The sequence below is a fragment of the Neofelis nebulosa genome, chromosome X (genome assembly GCF_028018385.1).
Source record: "Neofelis nebulosa isolate mNeoNeb1 chromosome X, mNeoNeb1.pri, whole genome shotgun sequence".
NCBI classification, from domain to species: domain Eukaryota; kingdom Metazoa; phylum Chordata; class Mammalia; order Carnivora; family Felidae; genus Neofelis; species Neofelis nebulosa.
The window spans coordinates 6801484-6823124 of NC_080800.1; the positions used below are offsets into that span (position 1 = coordinate 6801484).

The following is a 21641-nucleotide window of genomic DNA, read 5'->3' on the forward strand; positions in this document are numbered from 1 at the left end:
CCCAACCGAGTATTGAGACTCGCCCCTTTCGGATACATTTCCTTTTCCATTCCCCGTTCCAAAAGTTGCTTCTTGGGCCTGTCTTTTAAGGAATTCTTTCTTCCCAGTGAAGAAGAGATAAATCTCTGAGTAATGGAGGAACCACATTGAGGAGGATTTCTCAAAACGCACTTACTTTTTTCCTACGCTTTTTTGGACAAGGTCTGTACCCTACTAAAAGGCAGTCTTCTATTTTTAATCTGTGATATTTCAATAAAACCATGTAAATGTCATACTTGGAGCTGTAGGGCGTTTTCAACATTTTTTGCAAAGAGCCTTTCTCTACAGTGCGGGCTGCGTACGGCGTTGTGAAAAGTTGTATTCACACAACCGGAAATCAGCAGCATTGGTTTTCGCCGTGAACGTCTTTGTTCATTTAATGAAACCTTCGGAGTACCATTTGAGGGCAGCCCTTTGTTCAGAGTTTAGCTGATTGTTAGAAATGTCACTCCCAGACCTTCCTAAGGGACACGACCTGCCATACCACAGGTACCTTTATACTTGTGTATCTAACGTATCTGTCCCCCATTTTGACCACCCCCCCCACCCCACCCCCGGCTGCTGGCAGCCATCACTTTGTTCTCTGTATTTCTGGGTCTGGTTTCGCTTTTTTCTTGTTTGTTTGTGTTGTTTCATTAGATTCCACATTAAGTGAAATCACATGGGATTTTCTTTCTCTGTCTGACTTCACTTAGCATAATGCCCTGTTGTCCATCCACATATTATTTCTTGTACTCCATGAACGTGATCTTAGGACCTGAGAGAAATTTGAACAGGCTCAAAGGAAATCAGGCAAAGCTTAAACTGGAAAATACACTGAAATTCTGTTTTTCCTATATTTAGTTTTTATAGGAAATGGGGGTGTTGGCATTTTCTCTTTCTGAAATTGTGTTCGAAATTATATTTGCACAAAGAAAAGTCTTGCCCACTGGACTGGTAAAATGTATCCATAAAAGAGAGAGGGTAGGCAGATGAAATCATTTGGTGAGTGTAGCATGAAGATATTAAATAGGCTATTCCGGAATTTTACTATCTACACTCAGTTTCATCCAATTTGTATTCTTATCTGACTCTATTCTCACTTCCTTTCTCAAACACACTTGCTCATTTAAAAACACCGTTATTTGAGGGGCTCCTGGGTGGCTCAGTCAGTTAAGCGTCCAACTCTCGATTTCGGTTCAGGTCATGATCTCAGGGTTTGTGAGTTCAGGCCCTACATTAGGCTCTGTGCTGCCTGTGCTCCCTCTCTCTCTGTCCTTCTCCCCCTGCTCGTGCTTTCTCTGTCTCTCTCAAAATAAATAAAGTTCAGTTTTTTAAAGTTCAGTTACTTAAGAACAAAGTAATAAGTTTCCTTTTAAGAAAACCACAGATGGGGAGCCCGGTTACGTAGTCAGTTAAGTGTCCAGCTTCGGGTCAGGTCATGATCTTGCCGCTTGTGGGTTTGAGCCCCACATTGGGCTCTGCGCTCACACCTTGGAGCCTGGAGCCTGTTTCAGATTCTGTGTCTCCCTCTCTCTCTCTCTCTCCCCCTCCCTCGCTCACGCTCTCTCTCTCTCTCAAAAATAAATAAACATTAAAAAATAAGAAAACGACAGATAAATGGGATTATGTCCCAGTTGAAATGAAAACTTGATTCACTCACACTTTTATTTGCATGACTATTTTAGTCCCTGTTAAGAAGCTTCTCGAAATTATTCCTTTGGAGCAGGGAGGGGGATAAATGTTTATAGGTTCATCTTAACTTTTTATTTTTTATTTATTTAAAAAAATGTTCTGATTGTGGCAAAATACACGTAAGGTTCGTCTTGTTTTATTTTTATTATTATTTTTAGGTTCTTATATATTTTTTTTTTCTTTAAAAGCCTGAGAAAATGAGCAACAGAACAAAAGGAACATAGCAGCATCCCAGTGGCCAGGGTTTGGATCTATTGCTGTTCCGTGGTTATAATCATAACTTCGTTTGCGATACGCCCTCCGCGTCTGGCTTTACGTGTGTTCGAATATGTGTACCTGTGCCGTCTAACTGTCGTGTGCTGTGCTCATTTTGGGGGGCGGGGAGATTGAGTTATTCACCAGCTTCGGTGGGGGCTTCTGGGATTTAGCCACACACAGTCGGCCTCACTCCAGGGCCGTGATGCTTCTCCCAGAGTGCCAGATTGTCTGGTGAAGGAGACGCTACCCTTTCCCAGCACTGAGTGTAATTTCTGGGAAAAGGCCACACTGCAATTCAGAAAAGAGAAAGCCAGCTCAGGCTGGCCCTAAGTATATAAGTACAGTGTGACAGAGATGGGCAAGCATAATTTAGGGAAGACTTTGACCTTCAAGGAAAATGCAGATTGATACAAGAACTGCTGGGCTCTGTATCTTTTATTTTTAAGAATCCCTTCGGGGCGCCTGGGAGGCTCAGTCGGTAAGCCTCAGACTTTAGCTCGGGTCATGCCCCCGTGGTCCATGGGTTCGAGTCCTGCATCGGGCTCTGTGCCGACAGCTCGGAGCCTGGAGCCGGCTTCGGATTCTGTGTCTCCCTCTCTCTCTGCCTCTCCCCGCCACTTGAACTCTGTCTCTGTTTCTCAAAAGTAAATAAACATTAAAGAAAAAAAAAAAATCCCTTAAAAGTGCCCGCTGGAGACAGACTTGTGGGGAAAGGGGAGGGTGTTAGGGTTTAGGGCCAAATGGCCTGGTTCTCCCCTTCCTGGCAGTGCATTTACAAAGTCTCTGAGATACTGGGAGATGGTGACAGTGTGGGGGACAGCACCATGCTGAACGCTGAACTCATGCACCCTGGACGCTTCACCCAAATGCCGTGTGTTTCCCTCCGCACCACACACGGACTCTTTGGCCTGCGTGTTCCTCATTGGGCAGCATGAGGTGCCTCTGTGGGATGTGACGTCAGCCTCCCAGCTTAGACCATCAGTGGGACCATCAGAAGCCCTCGGGAACCTGGGGATTCTGATTGCCCGACACCTGAGCTCTTTGACTCACAGAAAGTTTAGAAGTTCCGAAATCGTTTGTTCTTTTTTCTGTCTCAAGATTCAGTTGCCCTTTTATTTATTTGTTTTTAATCTTTATTTGTTTTTGAGAGAGTGCAAGCGGGGAAGGGGCAGACGGGGGGCAGAGGATCTGAAGAGGGCTCTGCCCCGACAGGCTGACGGCAACAAGCCCGGTGTGGGGCTCGAACTCGTGAACCGTGAGATCATGACCTGAGCTGAAGTCGGATGCTCAAGTGACTGAGCCACCCAGGCACCCCTGGTTGCCCTTTTATTTATTTCATATATATTTTTAAGGTTTTAATGTTTAAGTAATCTCTACACTCAACATGGGGCTCATACCCATGACCACCGTGATCAAGGGGATTGTGCTCTACTGACTGAGCCTGCCAGGCACCCTTAGTCACCCTTTCAAACTGTGGGAAAACACGACTCATCTTTTTTTTTTAATCTATTTTTATTTTTATTCATGTAAAAATTTTGTTTATGTTTGTTTTGAGAGAGGGGAGGAGAAAGAGGGAGTGTGCGTGGATGAGTTGGGGAGGGACAGAGAGCCAGAGGGAGACAGAGAATCCAAACAAGTTCCAGGCCCTGAGCCGTCAGCATAGAGCCTGACACGGGGCTCCAACTCACGAGCAATGAGGTCATGACCTGAGCCGAAGTCAGACACTTAATTGACTGAGCCACCCAGGCACAACCCCTCCTTTTGTTCTTTAATTAAAACATTTTTTTTTAATGTTTGTTTTTGAGAGAGAGACAGAGTATGACCAGGGGAGAGGCAGAGAGAGAGGGAGACACAGAATCCAAAGCAGGCTCCAGGCTCCGAGCTGTCGGCACAGAGCCCGACACGGGGCTCGAACTCACAAACCGTGAGATCATGACCTGAGCAGAAGTCAGAAACTTAACTGACTGAGCCACCCAGGTGCCCCTTCTTTTTATTTTAATCTCTGTGCCCAACGTCGGGCTCAAACTCAACGACCCCAAGATTAAGATTTGCATGTTCTACAACTGAGCCAGCCAAATGCCCCGGAAAACACGACTCTACTTGACAGATGTAATGCCTGGCCCTCCTGCGGCCCTGAGGTCTGGTCTCCTTCAGTGTCCTGTGTCGTTCACTGGCAGAGGTCAGCACTGCCTGCCTGCCCCACACGACTTAGGTCAGAGTGCGGCATCATAGGGAAAGTGGATGTCATTAGATGGTAAGGTTCTTGGTCACACTTCAGGCAAAGTGCCTGAAGTGTGTTTCTCCAAATGATGGTGTGCTACAAGCTGTCATTTGTAGGCATCACACACAGGACTAGATGGGTGTCGTCGCGATTCAGCCACATGACATCAAGGAAGAGGATGTAATGGCTTGGTCCTCATGTCCAAGAGAGCCAAGCTGTGTGTCCTTTTAGGTCCCAGTCTTCCGGGACTGACCGAGTGGCGCCCACACCTGCAGTGTGATTAGGTGAGCGGCGTCAGTCGCAAAGGAAATGTCCCAAAGTAGATCGAGGGGTTGCAATTCCAACAGAGGTTGTGGCATTCATCTTGTGAATGGGAAAATAGTCATACTCAGTAGCTGTAGACATGAAATTGGGCTTGATGGAAGAATACATACTTTTAAGGTGCATTGTATGTATGTATATATTTTTTAAATTTTATTTTATTTGGGGGAGGGGGGTGGGCAGGGCAGAGAGAGAGGGAGAGAGAGGGAATCCCGAGCAGCCTCTGCACTGTCAACGCGGAGCCTGATGCGGGGCTCGAACTCACAAACCGGGAGATCGTGATCTGAGCCGAAGTCGGTTGCTTAACCGACTGAGCCACCCAGGCACCCTGCATTGTACCTGTTTCACTTGCTTGTACAATCATTTATAATAATGATTATTGCTGCCTCTGACCTTGCCAGTATTCGGTACCAGTGATGGGATAAGGGGAGCATTACCTCTTAAAGACAGACTGACCAACAGAGTAAGAACTTTAACAGGAATTAGGGGATGTAGCAACGACATGGCTTCTACTGCTGAAGAATGAAACTCCATGCATCGGAAGGGAAATTCTTTTTCCATACTGCCAGCTGACCACACACTCTGCCGCTTTCTTGGTCAGAGGAATGACATCTCATCTCTAAATGAATGATCTCTCTAAATAAGATATTCAGTGTTGATGGAACACTCGGGTCGGTCTGGATTTTGCATAACGAGATGCACATGTGAGCAAAATGCAGGGCCCGCCAACGGCTCACTCTTGTCCCAGCCACCACGTTCTAGTCACCTGATAGAGACTGACGGTGGCAGAGTCTGATGGGAGTCGGTTGGAAAAAAAATAACATCTAGAAAATCCCAAAACGAGTTGAGCACAGTTGCTCGTAGGTACGGTGTAAATGACGAAATCTATTTCTGACCACCTCAGAGTATTAAAGATTAGCCGAATGAACCGCATGTAATGAGCACCTTGTGTATAAGCAAATTGATGATTCGGTGAGTCCGGAAGACATCCCTTCAATAAATGGTGTTATCCATTGCAAATTCCTATTTATTTTCATTGTGCAAAATAAATTCCTACCTCCCTTCCATCCAAATCATTGTAAGTGATGGGGCGCCTGGGTGGCTTAGTCGGTTAAGTGTCTGACTCTTGATTTCTACTCAGGACGTGATCTCACGGTTCGTGAGTTTGAGACCCGTGTCAGGCTCTGTGCTGACGGCATGAAGCCTGCTTGGGATTCTCTCGCTCCCTCTCTCTCTGCCCCTCCCTTTCTCTGTCTCTCCTTCTCTCTCAAAATAAATAAACATAAAAAAGGAATTTTAATGATGGACACAGCTGACATGTGCCTTCATCACTAAATTGAAAGATCCTACTTTGAAAACTGTATTTATGTTAAACATCAGAACACACATGGGACACCTGGGTGGCTCTGTCGGTTGAGCATCTTGATTTCTGCTCAGGGTATGATCTCTCAGTTTGTGAGTTCAAGCCTCGCATCGGGCCCTGCGCTGACAGTGCGGAGCCAGCTTGGGATTCTCTCTCTCTCTCAATATAAATAAATACAACATTAAAAAAAAAAAAAAAAAGCCAGAACACACAGAAGAAGGTTACTGTACACTGAAAGCCGGGAACTCAGAGTGACTTAGAAGACTTTTGACCTTTTACCTTTGTATCAAGATTGCTCAACCTTGGCTCTGTTGACGTTTGTGACTGGAAAGTCTTTTCTTGTGGGGGAGAGGTCTTTTGTGTTGTAGGTATTGAGCAGTATCCCTGGTCTCTACCGATTAAATGCTAGGAGCACCCCCCCCACACACACACACCCTACTTGTGACACTGCGACAACCAGTAATATTTCTGGACATTGCCCCTGGGGCAGATGGCCCTGGGGGGGGGAGGGTGGGTGCAGAATTGCCTGCCTTTGAAAACCTCTTAAAATCTCTCCCGTGAGCATACACTACTTCCATAATTTTAATGGCATTTAAAACCATAAAATTTACCCAGTGGAGTTGAAAACTTCTATCCATACTGAAGCCCGCACACGATGTTTATGGCAGCTTTATTCATCGTTGCCAAAAGTCGGAAGCTCGGAAGCAACCAAGATGAGATGGCCTTCGGTAGGTGGATGGATACGTAAGCCGTGCTCCATCCAGACGGTGGAATTCTATTCGGTGCTGAGGAGAAACGAGCTGTCAGGCCGTGAAAAGATAGGGAAGCACCTTAAATGCCCATCACAAAGCATAAGAAGCCCATCAGAAAAGGCTATGTGCTGTAGGACTCCAATTCTGTGACCTTCTGGAAAAGGAAACAGCAAAAACACCAGTGGTTGCCAGGGGTTGGAGGAGGAAGAGGGGAAGGGCAGAGCACAGAGGACTGTTTAGGGATGCTGTGATGACGGACACATGTCATTGTACGTGTGCTTCAGTCCACAGAACACACCGCAGCAAGAGTGAGCCCTAACGTAAACTGTGCTCTCTGGGTGACAATGACGTGTCCGCGTAGGTTCATCCATGGTAACTAATGTCCCCTCTGGTGGGGGGTGTTGGCAGTGGGGGAGTGAGGGCAGGGGGTATTTGAGAAATCTCTACCTTCTGCTCAATTTTGCTCTGAACGTAAAACTACTCTAAAAACAGAAGTGTATTTAAATATAATATTTTCTTATTTCATTTTTTATTATTTTTTTAAATGTTTAATTTTGAGAGTGAGAGAGCATGAGCCGGGGAGGGGCGGAGACACAGAATCCGAAGCAGGCTCCAGGCTCCTAGCTGTCAGCACAGAGCCCGACGCGGGGCTCAAACTCCCCAACTGTGAGATCACTACCTGAGCTGAAGTTGGACGCTCAACTGACTGAACCACCCAGACGCCCCTAAATACAATCATTTTCAAAGGCAAAATAAAGATTGTGTTCCCAAACTGATTAGATTGTTCTGTTTAATTGCCCACGTCTGTGATCCATGAAAGAATTGGGAAGTTTGAAAATTTCAGCACTCGGGTCCTGAAATCTGCATGTCGATGTGATGTGACATTTGCTTGGCTGTCCCAATGATCCCTGGTGGCAGCTGTGTGAATGGCCCCTGGGGACCAGAGACTCGTGCTCCCGTCCACTGCACACTCCTGCTCTTTCCCCTTCCCTGTGGTCGTTCTCTGTCACAAAGCACAGACCTGCTTTGCTTCTGGAATAAAGAACTTCTTTCTCTGCGTGCTGTCTGGTCACCCTGACCAGACGAGTGGGTTGTCTGTTTAAATGCAGTGAAGAGTTATGAGTGCACAGCTTACTAAACCCGGCGTGGTTGTGTGCTGAGGCCGGGGTGCGCAAGCCACCGCCCGTAGGCCGACCCAAACAGCCCCACACCTGTGTCTTTGTACTTTGTCAATTCCTGCTTCGGAGTGTCAGGATCCAGCTCAGTAGAGACAACAAGAGTATGGCTAGGCTTCAAGTCACTTACTGTTTGGCCGTTTACAGAAAAGGTGGGCTCGCCTCTGCTCTGTGGCCCTGGAATTTCCCGCCTGTGGCCGTGTCTAGATAGGTCTCCCAACTTTTAAGCTCAGGTTCAGAAAAGGGGAGGGTAGTAAATAGAGAAGCCTCAAGTACACAAATGATAGAGGACATCAAGAACATTTCATCATAAGTACTCTGGGGAGTTTCTGTGTGTTTCTCTACATGTAACATTTACGTAACATATACCAGTGTATACTTATTGAAATGCCTGGCGTGTGCACTTTTTCATCAAAGATACAAAACATTGTTTTCTCTGATTTTAAACATGCTATTATTTTAAACATAAAATTCTCTGGTTTTAGTAACATGCTAAAAACGAAGCATTAGTAGCATTCATGATACATTCACTTGATGGGACAGGGCACTATTTTTTTTTTTTTTTTATGTTTATTTATTTATTTTTGAGAGAGGCAGAGCACGAACAGAGGAGAGGGCAGAGAGAGAGGGAGACACAGAATCGGAAGCAGGCTCCGGGCGCCGAGCTGTCAGCACAGAACCCGACGCAGGGCCTGAACCCACGAACCGCGAGATCGTGACCCGAGCCGGAGTCGGACGCTCAACCGACTGGGCCACCCAGGCGCCCCAGGACGGGCCAGTTGTGTGTGAGATATTGTAACCACGTGCCGTTGCAGCTATTGTCTTAAGAAGGTTGTTCTCATGAAACAGACTCTTAGATAAATTTGCTGGGATCACGGATCAACACCTGTTGGAGAGAGGGGAACAGGACCAGTCCCATGTGGAAGCTCCCAGGCACCCGTCTGCCCCATTGCCCCAAGTTGGCCGCCCTGATCAGAGTGTTTCTTCAGCTTGGGCTTGTCTTCAAGAGCAGAGGTTGTGATTTCTCACTATTACATTCCTTAATCCTTTTGGGGTGTGTGTCTTCGTTGAACAGCTGAATGTGCCCTCAGCGTGTTGATGCTCAGGCTTCTTACGGAGTCTGGTGGTCTGGGCTCTCTACAGTCAGACTCCGACAGACCGGGGTCACTGTGTCGTTACCTTCCTTCGTGAATTGCTTTCTTAAAGCAGAGTGATCTTGGTGTCCAGGAATCATCCATATAACATGTTTTCTTCACCCTAGCATGTCCTCCTCAGACTCAGGAAGCAGTTAAGAGGTGGGAGAAATCACAAAGGAGAATGCTCAACTGGACAGAATACATACATTCAAAGACAGTATATGGCTGCGTGCCTGGGTGGCTTGGTCAGTTAAGTGTCGGACTTCAACTCAGGTCATGATCTCGCGGTAGCTCCCTGTCGGGCTCTGTGCTGACGGCTCAGAGCCTGGAACCTGCTTCGAATTCTGTGTCTCCCTCTCTCTGCTCCTCCCCTGCTCAACGTTTGCATGCTCATTCTCTCTCTCTCTTTCCCTCCTCCTCCCTCTCTCTCCCCGTCTCTCTCTCTGTCTCAAAAATAAACATTAAAAACAAAAGATAATATATATCGATAATATATGGCCAACTATAATATATATACATACATGCATACATATATTCATAGACAGAATGTATACTTCTCCAAACCAGTTTTGTTATGACAGCGTGGTTTGATCTTGATTTTGTATCCAGTCCGACAATCAGCCTTTTAATCAGAATGGTTATACCATTTACCACTGGCTTTTTGTTTTCTGTTTGTGCCATTCTGTGTTTCTGTTTTCCTCTGTTCTTGCATATGTTTGCATAAATTGAGAATTTTTTTTGCATGATTCTGCTATGAGCTCATTAGCTATACTTCAGTTGTAATTTTTAGAGTAATGTTCTAATGCTTGCAGTATCCGTCTTGAATTTGGCAGAGTCTGGTGCTCTCTTCGGCGGCACATTAACACTAATTTCGCGCAGTCTGCATTTGCACATCGTACCACATCGCGGATGTGGACCTAACAACAGTTACTTCCATTCCTCTTCCATCCCCGACTTCTTCTACTGTTGTCATACATTTTCCTTTCATATGTTTTAAAAAGCACAATACAGGGGCGCCTGGGTGGCTCAGTCAGTTAAGCATCCGACTTCGGCTCAGTCATGATCTCACAAGCCCCACGTTCATGAGTTCGAGCCCCACGTCAGGCTCTGTGCTAACAGCTCAGATCCTGCAGCCCCTTCTGATTCTGTGTCTTCTTCTCTCTGCCTGCCCCTACCCCACTTGTGTTCTCTTTCTCTCTCTCAAAAATAAATAAAAACATAAAAAAAAAAAACCCACGATACAGTTACTAATTTTGCATTAAGCAATCAATTATATGTAAAAGAAATTTTATATATATTTTAATGTTTATTTTTGAAAGAGAGAGAGGACGAGCGGAGGAGCAGAGAGAGAGAGGGAGACACAGAATCCGAAGCGGGCTCTAGGCTGCAAGCTGTCAGCACAGAGCTCAACGTGGGGCTTGAACCCATAAACTGTGAGATCATGACCTGGGCCACAGTTGGATGGTTAACTGACTGTGCCATTCAGATGCCCCTATAAATTTTAAAATGAGAAGATAATGTGTGGTTTTTTTTTTTTTTTAAATTTAAGTTGTATTTATTTTGAGAGAGAGGGCACGAGCAGGGGAGGGGCAGAGAGAGAGGGAAAGAGAATCCCAAACAGGCTCCACGCTGACCGTGTGGGTGCGGCTCGAACCCAGAAACCCAGAGATCATGACCTGAGCTGAAATCAAGAGTCAGATGCTCAACCAACTGAGCCACCCAGGTGCCCCAGAAGAAAATGTTTTTATATTTATCATTTCTGTCACTCATCATTCCTTTGCACAAATCCAGATGTCCAGGTGTCAGTCTGAGCTCTTTATCCTTCCCCTTGAAGCACGTCCATTAATTTTTCATTAGTTTTTCTTACAGGACAGGCCTATTGGCCGTGAACTGTCTGTGCATTTGTTAGCCTGGAAGAGTCTTTTTCTTCATATTTAAGAGTTGTTTTGTCTGAGAGTAGAATTTTCAGTTGACACATTGTTTCGGCTCTGAAGATTTCATTCCATCGTTTCCTGGGTTGCATGGTTTTTGACAAGAAGTCCGTGAGTTTTCTCTTTCCCTCTGGCTGTAATTTGTGTTTTTTTCTCTGGCTGCTTTTAAGAATTTCTTTTGACTGCAGATTTTCAGGAGATGGCGTCTTGTTAGGGTTTTCTCTGGAGTTTATCCCGCTTGGTGTTTGTTCCACTTTATGGATCTGTTTTACCTTTTTTTAACCTACGATTTCCCCAGACTTACTCGATCTTGGAAGCTTTCCTTTAGAAACACATTGTTGTCACATCTAAGAACTTGTGCCTTCTGAACAAACACTAGAACGAACCCTCCCCCAGGTTGAGGCAACCTGAAAGTCGCTGGTCGTTGGTTTTGCCTGTTGGTAACTCTCTCCTGTCTGCTTGGGCCGTAGAGAATGGGGTTCTGCACAAAACCCTGGACACGTCTCTGGTCCGTGTGCACAGTATACCGACATTATTACTCGTGAGAGGGGCATCAGCCGTAAGTGGTGGGCTGGCTGCCAGCTTTACGGGCACACTTCCACAATGACCGCTTTTCCCATCTCAAATATGGGTCAGAGATCTTACCAGACTTCTCACACCTGTGCCGTAATGGTCCATTGGCCGGTTAATGCACGCCACAGGAAAATTGATGGCACAGCCAGGGTTACCGCCTACAGATAACCAGACTGAAGTGTTAATTCCAAAAACGTTCAGACTAAATATTTTCTATAGACACTGGACGACAAATATTGTCATTTAACCATACAGACTGTTTTTACTTTTATTTTTTATTTTATTTTATTAAGTTTACTTATTTTACCTTTATTTTATTTTATTAAGTTTATTTTGAGAGAAAGAGAGAGAGTGCACGCAAGCAGGGGAGGGGCAGAGGGAGAGACAGGGAGACAATCCCAAGCAGGCTCCAATACCCAGCCCAGGGCTCAGACCCACAAACTGCGAGATCATGACCTGAGCCAAAGTCAGACCCTTAGCCGACTGACCCACCCAGGTGCCCCTGCAGACTGTTTTTAAAAGAAAAACGTTTTGGGGCGCCCGAGTGGCTTTGTTGGTTAAGCGTCCCAACTTCAGCCCAGGTCATGATCTCGCAGCTCATGAGTTTAAGCCCCACGTCGGGCTCTGTGCTGACAGCTCAGAGCCTGGATCCTGCTTCGGATTCTGTGTCTCCCTCTCTCTCTCTCTGCCCCTCCTCTGCTTACCCCCTGCCTCTGTCTGTTTCTCTATCTCTCTCTCTCTCTCACTCTCTAAAAAATGATATAAACAAACATTGGGTCGTCTGGATGGCTCAGTCGGTTAAGCGTCTGACTTCAGCCCAGGTGATGATCTCACAGCTCATGAGTTTGAGCCCTGTGTCGAGCTCTGTGATGACGGCTGAGTCTGGAACCTACTTCGGGTTCTGTGTCTCTCTCTGTCTCTGCTCCTCCCCTGCTCACACTCTCTTTCTTCTTCAAAAATAAATAAACATTAAAAAAAAATTAAAAAAGAAAAATCTTTTAAGGTGGTCCTTGTTTTTACCTTATGTGTTTATGACATATAAGCTGATTTTTGAAGGACATCAGAGGTTAGCCCCTTGGAATTTATGTACAAAATTACTAGCCTTTATCACTAACAATACAAGAAAGTTTTTCTAGGTCATAAGCATAACTTGAAAAGGGAAGGCATCCCTTTGGGGTCTCACTTAGGGTTTATGCATTAACAGAAAGGTAAACCTTTACTTACAGTGGCAACACTTAATCTACCCGAATTAAGGGTTTTCCAAAAGTGAGCTTTAAAAAAAAAAAGAGATAAGATAGGAGGAAATAATCCATGCGTTGTGACTTTTCACTTCGAGGTACCCGTTTTCCTAGTTCAGTGAGTCAGAAGAGAAATGGGAATGGTGGCCTGATTAATTCCCGACGGAGAAGGCTTATCTAGAACTGCCCTATTTCTTGATACTATTATAATATCAAAAGTAACATTTATTTATTTATTTATTTTATTTTTGGGACAGAGAGAGACAGAGCATGAACGGGGGAGGGTCAGAGAGAGAGGGAGACACAGAATCGGAAACAGGCTCCAGGCTCCGAGCCATCAGCCCAGAGCCCGACGCGGGGCTCGAACTCACGGACCGCGAGATCGTGACCTGGCTGAAGTCGGACGCTTAACCGACTGCGCCACCCAGGCGCCCCAACATTTATTTTTATCGGTCATTACCATCTGGGCACACTTGTCTTCGTTTTAGTCAAGTACTGTCGTCTTTAGATTTCATACGTCCAGAGTCTGAAAAGTGTGTTTTCATATTTCTGTTGGAGAACACCCAGTCTCCCAACAGGAAAACCTCAATTTTTTGGAAGGTCTAGTGACTGACGTGTTCAGAGTCCATCAGAGCTCTGTCTTGTGAATGTCAGCATATTGCTGGCAAGCCGTTCGGAGAGGGCTTTGGGATCGTGGCAAACCACAACGTATTGGCCGTGGGGTGTCGTCACCGGGGGGGGGGGGGGCATACAGGGATACAGGGAGGAGCAGCTCGAAGTGAAGCTTGCAGAAGAAGGGGCTTCCCAGAGTTCCCGCCGCCTGCAGGTCCAAGCCGTGAGGGAACCGTGACAGCAGAATGATATTTCTTGTGTGGGGTCACCTGGTGTGATGTGCTTGCTGGCGGGACCTGGGGTGCCACGCACTGAAAACACGGTGTGATTCTGGTAGGTGGGCTTCTTCCGTTATTTAATAAAGGATCAAATGAGTTTGTAGCACTTGGAACAGAGCTGGGCAGACGATAGGTGCACTTTCACGTGAACCACTATTCTTGTTTGTTAATAACTTCACGAAACCCAGTGTGTCCCATCCGATTGGATCGTGGAACCGTTTCTCAGCTGACGCAGACCAGACGTGCACGGACAGCCCGGAAAACATCGTTCTGTCGCTTTGGTGCATTCAGACCTCTAGTTGTCGGGCTCCCCAGCTCATTCGGTTTTAGGCTTCCGTGGCGCAGCTCTGCCCGTCACCATCCCCAGCCTGTGGATAGTGATCACACGCACTTGCTGAAGGGCGCCTGGCCCTGGTCAGGTGTCTGACCTGCCCTTCACCATGAATTTGGTCCCGAGGCCGAGGAATGCCAGTGTGACTCAGCAGGGTGGGCCTGGCTCGGGCCCCTGTGACGTTGCACTGAAGAGGCCACCCTGGGGCTGCGGTTTTCTGAGGGTTTCACCAGGGCTGGGTTACCTGCTTCCGTGGTGCCTCCCTCACGTGGCTGGCAGGCGGTGCTGGCTGTCAGTAGGAGGCCTCTGTCCTGCTCCATGGGCAGTTGAAAAAACAGCCACATGGACAGGACGCCTGGGTGGCTTAGTCAGTTAGGCGTCCGACTTTGGCTCAGGTGACGATCTCACGGTTCATGAGTTCAAGCCCCATGTGGGGTTCACTGCTGTCAGTGCACAGTCTGCTCCGGATCCTCTGTCCCACCCCCGCCCCTCCCTGTTCATGCTCTGTCTCTCAAAAATAAACACACATTGAAGGGGCGCCTGGGTGACTCAGTGGGTTAAATGTTCAGCTCTTGCTTTCGGCTCAGATCATGATCTCACAGTTTGTGAGTTCAAGCCCCACATTGGGCTTCGCCCTGATGGTGTGGAGGCTACTTGGGATATTCTCTCTCTCTCTCTCTCTCTCTCTCTCTCTCTCTCTCTCTCTCTCCCTCTCTCTCCCTCTCTCCCTCCCCCACTTGCTCTGTCTCTTAAAATAAATAATTAGACAAAAAACACCCTTTATTGTGCAAATTGAATTCGATTCTACCAAGAGATAGAATCAAGCATTTAATTTATGATCAGTAAGAACATATGCTTTGTCCCTTTGCCTTAGTGATCCACATGGGCTGTTGGCTTTGTTTTATAACTCGGGCAACCAGGAAGGAGGCATTATGATGGTCTATGGAAGCTTCCCCTAGACACTTCTTTCTGAATCTAAGACCTGCCTGAAAGTGTTATTGACCTTCTAGTATTTCACCGTAGAAATTAGGAGTCACGGAGAGAAGAACTCGGGGAGTCTCAAATCTGTTTTGTTCACGTTTCTCCACCTTGGCATTATTGACATTTTGCCGCGAGTCAGACTTTCTTGCGGGTAGGCTGTCCTGTGAGTTGTAGGATGTCCAGCGGCATCCCTGGTCTCTCCCCGGTAGTGGTCATTGGACCTCCTCCTCCTCCGGTTGTGACAGCCGACAACGTCTGCAGACCGTGCCTGACATATCCAGGGGTGGAAGACACAATCGCCCCAGGCAGAACCACTGTGTTAAAGTACGGATATGCTGTAATAATTGTATGCTTTTATTCAGTATTACGTGCCTGGGTCCATACAAAGTCTCAGTATTAAATCTGCGAAGTCACCTCGGCAACCATTGTCAACCCAAGTGGCCCTTGATGGATCTGCCCAGGAATGTGAGCAGGTCTGAAGTCAGAACTTGGGTGCTAAAGCTGGGGGTGAGGGGGGTGGGGGGGAGTGGGGGAGGGGCGGCGGCAAAACAAAACAAATCCGGTTTCTCTGATGCCTGACACTTCGTGAAGATGCTGAACAGGAGAGTAATGTGCTTTGCTCTGAGCAGAGAAATAGTGACTTATTCTTTGTCGCGGTGTTCGCCGCGCAGAGCCATTTACCAGCTGTAGCTGTCGTGCTGGTGGGGACCCGGGCTCCCTCCTGCACCCTGCTCCCTGTGCAGACCTCCCTGCCTGTCCCCGGCTAGCGGTCGGCTCCCGTCCCCAGGCCCCTGCTCGCTGAGCTCCTTCCCTCTGCCCGTCCTGTTGGCATCTGTCAGTCCTAGAGAGGATGCAGCTCCAACAAAGGAGGAAGAAGGCAAAATGCTATAGGGCAATTCCCCTCCCTGGTATACATCCGAAGGGATGGAAAACAGGGCCTCAAACACTTGGCGTGCGAATGTGCATAGCGACACCGTTCACAGAAGCCAAAATGCCCTTGAACTGATGGACGGATGAACAAGATGAAGTTCATCCATACAGTAGAATCCTGTTCAGCCACAGAAAGGAATGAGGTCCCAGGGCAGGCTGCGTCATGGCTGAACCTTGAAAACACGATGCCGAGTGAAAGATGCCCGACACAGAAGGCATTGTTTGTTCCATTTACGTGAAATGCTCAGAATAGGCAAAGCCAGAGAGACAGAGGGTAGGCTGGAGGTTGCCAGAGCCGGGAGAGGGAGTGAGGAGAAGAGGGACTGCTTAATGAGTACAAGGTTTCCTTTTGGAGCCACGGAAATGTTTTGGGACTTGACAGAGTGGATGTTTGTGCAACACTGTGAATGTCTTGAGGCTCTGTACGTCCTATGTGGACGGACTGCCAGGATGTGTCTACCCCATGCCTTGCCAAGAGCTGAGGAGCAACCAGAAAATCGTGCAGTCCTTTTCGCGTTTATTGTTCCCTTGTGTGTTGCATTGGTTAAAATGATTGGCATTTCACACACAGACTTTGCAGGACGTGAACCTTTTTTGCCATTGGTGATTATTGGTAATGGTTCCGTTTGGGTAACAATAATGGGAAAATCAGTTACGATTAGGTATTAGAAGATCGGCTTTATCATCTTAATTTGTTGTTTCTATCAATAAACTAATTAATTTTGACATGTTGCATAAGCAGAAGAATGTTATCAACCAGTCATATTTTCCCTTTTTTGTGTGTTTGTAACACACAGATGATGTTAATTACACTTACTGAGTCTAACAACATATATAAAAGATAATCTTCAATTCCAAGACACTAATTTGTGAGTTACCATCTGTTTTGGACCAAAGAATAAGAATTTGATTCTAAAGGTTTTTCTGAACAGCTTGTAATAAGAGCTGTTTATATATTAATTACTTATTGAATTATTACGGATTTTAGCGTTTTAATTCCCGAGCAATTTGGGGCTTATTGTGGTGACATCTGCTCATATTTTGATACTTTGTGGTATTTAGCAGTTTCATCATAAGGCTATTTTTTTCCCCCTGTGGTAATTTTCAACTCAATCCCTAAACTAATAATTTTTTTGCTTCAGGTACTATAAGGAGTATTGTCCTGTTTTATTTCTACTACAGAAGTGTTTTCAGAATGAAATGTATTTGTATCTTATAAACAGAATCAATATTCCTTTATGCCTGCTTCACTCTGGTGAATAATTCCTATTCAGAGAGTTGTAAGGGGATTTTATTTGAATCTCTCTTCTTCAGTGGTAGGTTTTTTGTTTTGTTTTGTGTTTGAGAGAGGGAGTGTGTGAGCAGGGGAGGGGCAGGGGGAGAGGGAGAGAGAGAATCTTAAGTAGGGTCCACACTCAGTGCAGTCTGACACAGGGTTTGATCTCCCTGCCATGAGATCATGACCTGAGCCGAAATCAAGAGTTGGATGCTCAACCGACTGAGCCACCCAGGCGCCCCCTGTGGTAGTTTTTTTTAAATTGCCCTGATTATTACTTTTATCTTACATATCCTTATGACTTTTTTTAAATGTACTGTAATGAAACTTAACGGCCTGTGAACCTACCTATAAAATCGTTTTAGCCTCCTTCCTTTGAACAGCATAGCTATAAACATGACTCAGTGGGACTAATTTACTTGAATTTCCTTAAAACATTTTACAAGGCTCTGCATTCACTAATAAGAAACACCATTACTCATAGCTTCACTTGTGGAATTGAATTATATTAACCCTGGCACCTTTTTATTATCACTTAAGGTGATTGAACAAGAATTTAGAGAAAATAGCGGGCAGTTAATTTCCTTAGATTTTGAGCTTATAGACTGTAGTAGGTAATTTAAATGTAGGAGGCTGGATCCATTCACAACCAAAGAAATTTCATGAGGAAGAAGGTAAATACTGTTCCGTAAATTCTGGTTGACTGTGTAGTGTTTATATTGACTGAAACGTACAAACAAGATTTTGATACGAAGTCCCCTTATAAGCTGTACACCTGGCTTCTTGAGAATCGCGAATGGTGGCATTCGGGTGGAATTGAAATGTATGGAAACAGTAATGGATACATCGAGATGCTTTGAATCCATATGCTTTTCTTTTGCTTTACTTTAGGGAAGCCAAAGGAAAAAAAAAGATTCTTTTTTTGTTTTTTAATTTTTTTAATGTTTATGAGAGAGAGAGAGAGAGTTAGTGAGCACACGAGTGAGCATGAGCGGGTGAGGGACAGAGAGAGGAGGAGACCGAGAAAGCAGGCTTCGGGCTCTGAGCTGTCCGAACAGAGCCCGACGCAGAGCTCGAACCCACGAACCACAAGATCATGACCCGAGCCAAAGTCAGATGCTTAACCGACTGAGCCACCGAGGCACCCTAGGGAAAAAAGAGATTGTAATGTTACTCCTGTGTGTTGATGAGCACAGTATACCGGAGGGTGTACTCCATGGACATGCGTGCAAGACCGTTACAAACGTTAGTGTGAACAATGGCTATAAAGTTTCCTTAAATCGTGTTTTCTTCTCTTAGAGGTGTGTATGGTTTAGTTTCCTGGTTGCATATGACACAGTTCCTAAAACAAAGGTATTTCAGATAGGCATTGATTATCATTAAAGGAGAGCAGTAGCATTGTCTGAACCAAAACTGATTATTTCCTTAGAGACTTTCCTTCCAGGATTTCTACATGTTCAGTACCGACTGGCCATTCTCCTTCCCCTCTTTCACTTTGCAGGTAAAACTGCATAGTCTGTGTTCAAGTGGAAGATGGAGATTATAACATCATAAAATGTGTTTCGTTTGAGCTGAGATTTAAAAGGAAAACAATGTCACCGATTTGAAAAAGAAAACAAAGAAGAAATAGGAGAGGCCAGAGGTGAATCATTCCCAAAGAATTTTAACTTTTTTCTTCAAATCTTCTCGTTTCTCCCCAGGCAGGTCCTGGCGGCCGGTTGGCAGTTTATCTGCTCGGATGCTGGGGAGCTCACTGGTCCCGAGGTCTACACATGAAGTCACCGTAAAGGTGAGCAACCCACATGCTGTTGGGTCTTTGTCCTTTCACCTGAAGCCCCTTGGAGAAGTGGAAGGTGCCAGAACTGGACACTGTCTGTTTTAAAGTGGCATGTTTTCAAGTTGCAGGGGCTCCTCCTTGCTGACATTGAAGGCAGTAGATGGAACACCACGAAATCGTTACAGGCTATATGGTTAATTCTAAATGATGAATTCGCCTTTTATTGCCTCCAGTGAATTTTGGATAATGAACCAGCTCTTCTAAACTTTTCTGGGTCTTACCAGGAGAGCATGACACCTTCTAAAACCAGTGTCAGCATTGTGAATTAAAATTAAGCCAAGAGATTCATTATAATCAGGCACATGGATATACGTTTTTATCTCCTGTATCTTAATTTTGTGCTTTATTGGTAATTTTTAAGATTTTTTATTTTTATTTTTATTTATTAAAAATGTTTTAATGTTTATTTATTTTGTGGGGGGAAAGGGCAGAGAGAAAGGGAGATACAGGATCCGAAGCAGGCTGCAGGCTCTGAGCTGTCAGCACAGAGCCCAGCGAGGGGCTCAAACACGTTAACCTTGAGGTCATGACCTGAGCTGAAGTCAGACACTTAACTGACTGAGCTACCCAGGCGCCCCTAATTTTATTTTTTTTAAGTAATTTCTCTACCCAACGTGGGGCTCACATTTACAGTCCTGAGATCGAGAGTCCCGTGCTCTACTGACTGAGCCAGCCAAGCGCCCCTGGACTTTATTAGTTTCTTAATGTAATTTGTTTGTATCTGCAAACTGACTAGCTGGTTAACCTTGAAAACTTATTAGAACAACATGGGGTTATTACTTACATATCTAGGAGATGATAAAATTTCTAGAAGAGCAAATCAAACAGACGCCGAGAGTTGAAGCCCATGTGCCAAACTAACCCTGATGGCCAGTTCTACAAAAGTTGTCATTGTTTGGTAGGTGGGATTTTAGGGTTTGATTTTATTATTTACTTTTTGGTGTTTCCTGTATTATTTACTTTTTATATTTACAATTTTGTCTCTCTCTATTCTTCGTAAAAATAATAAAACCCACAGAACCTTTACAATCTTAAATACATAAAGATGGAAATTTGGGCAAGACCTTTGCTTATTGCTTTAAAAAAAACTCAATTGGAACTAAAGTGATCCTAATCCTAGATTTAACCGAAGAATCTTATTGAGGTATTTTTTTGTTTAAAACCAAGTAAGGCAAAACTGTTTAACAAAGTAAACATGTAAGAATCTTTAAAAAAAATTTTTAACATACTTTTTTAAATGTTTATTTTTGAGAGAGAGGGAGCACATGTGCACACGAGTAGGGGAGGGGCAGAGAGAGATGGGGACAGAGGATCTGAAGTGGGCCCTGTGCTTTCATTCAGCACATAGCCCAACGCGGGGCTTGAACTCACCATCCCTGGGATCATGACGTGAGCCAAAGTAGGACATTTAACCACCTGAGCCACCCAGGAGTCCCTAAATGTGTAAGAATGTTGATATTTTACTCAAATATTTGAAAATTATCATTTGCTAATGAGAACATAAACTTGTAGGGGCATCTGGATGGCCCAGTCAGTTACGCGTACGACTCTTGGTTTCAGCTCAGGTCATGATCTCGCGGTTCAATGAGTTCGAGCCCCATATGAGGCTCTGCACTGACAGTGTGGAGCCTGCTTGGGATTCTCTCTCCCTCTCCCTGCCCTTCTCCCACTTGTATGTGCGCGTGTTCTCTCAAAATAAACAAAAATTTGTAAAATGTTAATTAAGTTGAGCTTGTGATTGGCTTTAACCTAATATATTTTCAGGGTTCATCCATGTTGCAGCATGAATCTTTCTTATGGCCGAAGAATATTCCATCGTAGGGTTACACCACGTCGTTTGTTGATCCATCAGTTGGTGGACATTTGAGTTGCATTTCCCTTTCAGTTATGAATAATGCTGCTCTGAACGTTTGGGTACAAGTTTTTGTGCAGACGTCTGTCTCCATTTCTCTTGGGTATATATCAGAGAGGAGAATTGCTAGGTTGTATGGTAACTGTGTTTAGAATTGTGGTGAACTGCCAGGCTTCTCCATGAGTATTTTTTGAAATGTAGTTGAATCATCTTCTAAATGTCAGAGAGAAGCTGGGAGAGGTCCGTTGGTCATCAGTGTTTTGACTGGGATTTAACTCCGTACTTAGGGAACACAAGGTTCCATTGAATGGAGCATACATTGAATTCCTACTGTGTATGATGCACTGGTTTTGAGCTTGATAGATGACTTTGGGTTTTGGGTTTTTTGTTTTGGTGTGTTTTGTGTGGTTTTTTTGGCAGCCTTTGATAATTCATTGGGAAGTTTGTAAGATGTGCATGGTCATTTGGGATGATGCGAGGAAAGGCACTCTGTTGAGTACTGACCACAGTACCTATCGTGCATGAGTAAGATTGGGAATCATCTGTGAATCACATCCCCTTTCTGTGTGTTGGGTGCCGTGTGTCACAAAGTGACAACTGATCATAAGCTCCCTTAGATTTACCTAATTTCTACACGTGTGCTCCTTTGAAAGCCATTCACAGCTGACCGTGGCAATGGTGTTTCCTGCTCTTACTTTTAATATTTTAATTTTTTAAACTTTTTAATTTATTTTTTGGGGGGGGGGGTGGGGGCAGACAGAAAGGGAGACACAGAATCCGAAGCAGGCTCCAGGCTCTGGACGCTTAAAGGAAGGAGCCACCCAGGTGCCCCACCTGCTCTCACTTTGAAAGCGGTTGGTTTG

The 21641-nt window shown here is 45.2% G+C and overlaps 1 protein-coding gene across 5 annotated transcripts in view; it reads left to right on the forward strand.

Annotated features, from left to right (window-relative positions):
• TBL1X (transducin beta like 1 X-linked) overlaps positions 1–21641 on the forward strand; it is a 230332-nt gene that overhangs the window by 143900 nt on the left and 64791 nt on the right. For 3 of the 5 annotated variants that reach the window (XM_058713565.1, XM_058713560.1, XM_058713561.1), the window contains one exon: positions 18790–18878. The gene's annotated coding sequence lies outside the window, so the exon portion shown is untranslated. The remainder of the gene's footprint in view (positions 1–18789; positions 18879–21641) is intronic. The other 2 variants (XM_058713563.1, XM_058713564.1) reach the window with 1 other exon arrangement.